We start from the raw sequence: 4,728 nt of genomic DNA on the forward strand, positions 1-4,728 counted from the left end.
AATCATTGATTATAAGTTCCGTTGAAATGTCAAACTGACAGTGAAACAAATTCGCATTCGGTTTGACTTGACATTAAACAAGCATTTTAACGTAAAATAAAAATATTCAAGAAATACTCCTGAGGCTGGAAAGTTCAGTTCTGAAGAAGGTTTGTTGATTCTAAAATTGTTTTATTATTGCTTTCTTTCCAAGATGCTCCCAGACTTACGGATTTTTCCCAGAAATTCCACATTTTGTTTTGAACATAAAGCCTACTTCGGCGTGTTGACAATCTGCACGACAATCCACCTTACCCCTTGCTCTAATTTCATGGTTATGCCATTTTTTAAAAAAATCTCTGCATCATCTGTTTAGCTGACTTCCAGTTCATGACTTCATTGCGCAACTCAACCAATCCTTGGTCCGATGAGTTCCATATTCTGAATCCAAAACAGGAGTCCCTTAAATTTCCTATTGGATCATTTTTTCTTTTCTGACTCTCATAAGTTGGACTCGTTATTTTCGAAACCTTCCCAGCCGAAAAGGTTTCTTCTATGCTGACACCACCAAATACTTCCATAAGTGTAAATATTCTTTTAGACTTATCTTTATGAGCCAAAATAATTATCTCGTGTTGGATTGTAAGTTTCCGAAGCTATTATCCCTTATGGCTAGGATCATCACTGCAATGACACGTTTGTTTTGCGTTTTCTGCCCTTTTCCTCTACTTGCAAGGTACAGAGTAAATTGGCTCACAATAGCTCACGTGTAATACAGTCAGAATTCGATACTTGCTGAAAAGAATACTGATTTGGTTCGCACTTAAAAATACAGGAATTGAACCCTCTTCCTAAGTGTAAAACTTCTTACCTACAATAAATATTACTGAGATCACCAGGAAAACTGATAACTCCATCACGGCTCCTCTGCTTCCTGGAGATTTGTTTATGTTTCTTATATATGCAGAATATCGACGAACAGAAAGAACAAAAAACCCTGAAATCATTGGCTGGCATTCGTGTGATGTCACTTTATTGACAACAAGAAGTTATAATCACTGAATCTAATTGATTATGCGTCTTTTCAGCCCCAAAATTTGGTGTTTCTGACTTTAACCTCACATTCTGCTGATCAGAGAATAAACAGATAAATGTAGAGAACCTGATGCCCAATCAACCTGACAGTCTTCTCTTTAATCTGAACTATTTATCTCAAAGAAGATCCTCGGTGTATTTTATTCACAGTGAATAATCAGACTGAACTTCTTGATGGGTTTGGTTTTGATTAATTTTGCACCAGAGACACACAAGGTGTTTTTATATGTCAGTGACTTGCGCCTGTGGAATGAATAGCAATTGGGACTTTAAGCCTAAATGCAGGCCGAAATCCTGAGGAGAGCAGAGCTAGTAGAAATTCTCCACTGCAATGCATCTGGATTTTTTTTTTCTTGGGAGATGGAAATGATTGTCTTGGATTGTTCCTTCAAGCAGAACAGTTGCCAGAATTGAAGGATTATCCTGAAGTGCAATTGGCATTTAGGGATTTATGACTGCGACATTTTTTTGCAAGATTATAGTCAATCCTTCGAGAAATATGTTCATTATGCATTAACTTCGTATGACGCTGTAGTACACTCCCATCAAAGAAACCTGATGAACAGATTGCAATGCAAGGTTCCAGGAAAATGACATTAGAATGTGGAAATGTTGATCAGTGTCACATACAGATGCAGACATTGCTTCAAAGTATGAAGGAAACTAAATTATTATGATTCAATAAGTGTGGAGTTTGCGCATTCTCCTTGCGTCTGAGTGGCTTTCCTCAAGTTGCTCTGGTTTCCTCCCACAATCGAAACATATGCAGATTAGGTGGACTGGTCATGCTAAATTGCTCAGTAATGTCCAGGCTTGTGCGGGCTAGTTGGATGAGCCATGAAAAATGCAGCATTATAGGAATGGGCGAGTCTTTTCGGATACTCTTTGGGGGAGCAGTCTGGACATGATGGTCCGAATGGTTTTCTTCCCGGTTGTAGCAGTCTATGATTTCTATTAGTAAATCAACTTATAAATGCTGGTTTAAATGCATATAGCCGAGCTGGAATACAATAACATTATCTCAAACGTCACCATTTTTGGTGCATATTGTGGTTTGTTATGCTCTTTAGGGCGACTCAATAACTCAATGATTATCACTGTCGCCTCACAGCCCAAGAAGCTGTGCATGATTCCAGCTTGCGGCGATGGTCTGTGTGGAGTTTATGCATTCACACAGTGAGTTTCCTGTGGGTGCCCCAGTTTCCTTCTACATTGCAACCATGTGCAGGTGAGGTGATTTAGCTATGCTGAATTGCCCATAATGCCCAAATATTCACAACTCCTATTGTTTAGCCTAGGGAAACGCAAGGATAGAGAAAGAGACTGGGTGTGGATGGGATGTTGTTTAGAGGGCTGGTGTAGACTCAATGGACAGAATGTCCTGCTTCCACACTGTTGTGATTCTGTGATTGATTCCTGATGGTTAAAGTGAAGGTTAAATTCTTGCTTCAGTGATAGTGGGAACTGCGGATGCTGGAGAATCCAAGATATTAAAATGTGAGTCTGGATGAACACAGCAGGCCCAGCAGCATCTCAGGAGCACAAAAGCTGACGTTTCGGGCCTGGACCCTTCCTGAGATGCTGCTGGGCCTGCTGTGTTCATCCAGCCTCACATTTTATTACGTTAAATTCTGGCTTCTGTATATTGGTGCGATTGCACCCTCTCCTGGGCAAGACTGGGACTCTCAAGGCATGACTGAACAAATCTCTGCATCAATATCAGCTTCTCAGCACGGAAATACGAGGCGTTGTCGGATGGAGGGCCCCGAGGATACTTAAAGGAACCACTTTGTTATCTTTGTGTAAGTCAACAGAGAACCAGATTGCTAAGTCTAAAGGCTTATCTTCAGCCCTATCCTATACACCATCAGGAAGTATCTCGGAGTTTACTCGGTGTACCACAGCAGAATCCGAGAAAGGACAGCTGTTGAGTCACGACATTCGAGTATTGCACTGTGTACTTCCAGATCCGTTAATTCAGTTAAATCCTGAGATATCGAAACCTGGCCACCAACCCTGTAATACAAACGCAGAGTGATTGAAAACGCAGGGAGGATGTACAATCTTGGGTGAAAAAGTAATTATTTTACCACTATATACTGACCGTTAATATGAGGAAAAGACACGGTGAGCACGTGGCTTCAGGTTTTGTAATTCGCAGAAAAACAAACAAGAAGATTCCGTAAATGATTTTTTAAGAAAATAATTTATACAGAGAGATGGTTTATATGCACCAAAGATGGTTACTGTTGAAATAATATTGCTGTATTCCAGCTCGGCTATATTCATTTAAACTAGCATTTGTAAGTTTATTCACAAATATAAACCATAGAATCCTACAATAGGGAAGAAAGCACTGTATATTGAGATGGTAGTTCTGTATATGTTGACTCTCAAATCGAATATTAAAGTCTAGCTCAGATCAGGGCCTGGCTTCATTATTTGAGAAACTGAGCGGCATATTTCAGAAACAGGATTAATTGCTTTGTCAGAATCAATGACAGTTACACTCCCATCAACGACAGCTGCATAAAATCACTTTCTCCTATTCTTTCTTTTTCTCAATTACTCTTTCAGTCCACTTGATTTTTTATTAGGGTCTGAAATTGCTTGTACGTCTCTCTATCACTCCTTCCACATTGATACCATTGGGCTGCAGGGTTCCCAGGCGGGATATGAGTTGCTGTCCCTGCAACCTTCGGCTGGCATCATTATGGCACTGCAGGAGGCCCAGGATGGACATGTCGACTTCACAAGCTTCAAAATCTCCCCTTTCCCCCACTGCATCCCAAAACCAGCCTAGCTCGTCCCCTCCCTCCACCTCATCCCAAAACCAGCCCAGCTCGTCCCCGCCTCCCCAACCTGTTCTTCCTCTCACCTATCCCCTCCACCCACCTCAAGCCGCACCTCCATTTCCTACCTACTAACCTCATCCTGCCTCCTTGACCTGTCCGTCCTCCCCGGACTGACCTATCCCCTCCCTACCTCCCCACCTATACTCTCCTCTCCACCTATCTTCTCCTCTATCCATCTTCAGTCCGCCTCCCCCTCTCTCCCTATTTATTCCAGAACCCTCTCCCCATCCCCCTCTCTGATGAAGGGTCTAGGCCCGAAACGTTAGCTTTTGTGCTCCTGAGATGCTGCTTGGCCTGTTGTGTTCATCCAGCTTCACACTTTGTTATCTCGGTATCTGGAATTCACTGCCTGTACGTGTGGTAAAAGCAGAATATCTTTGTAACGGTTAGGAAGTATTTAGATGTACACTTATAATGCCAAGATACATGGCTAAGTAATAGGATTAGAATAATTAGTTTTGTTTTTAGGTTTACAATCTTTCTCGGGCCTTCATTCTCTCTTTCACTTTCCTATTCAATTTCTGTGTTTGTTCCTGACTCGTTCCCGAGGTGACACGTCCACCTCGAAAGTGAAGCGAAAAGTCTCGCTGATTCGGGCCGTTCTACATTTTCGATGAGTTAACGTTAAAAAAAAAACGAGGTTACATTTCATGGCAATAAATGCGCAGGAAATGATCATTCCCCGAGCCGGGGCTATTAACGTGCGCTGTGGGGACGAGCACTAGGAAATGGGGAAACTTGTCTGCGGTGGCAGTGAATAAGTGGGGAAAGTGACAGGGTACAGAGCATGCGCGGAGCT

This window comes from Stegostoma tigrinum, chromosome 43 (genome assembly GCF_030684315.1).
Source record: "Stegostoma tigrinum isolate sSteTig4 chromosome 43, sSteTig4.hap1, whole genome shotgun sequence".
Taxonomy (NCBI): Eukaryota; Metazoa; Chordata; class Chondrichthyes; order Orectolobiformes; family Stegostomatidae; genus Stegostoma; species Stegostoma tigrinum.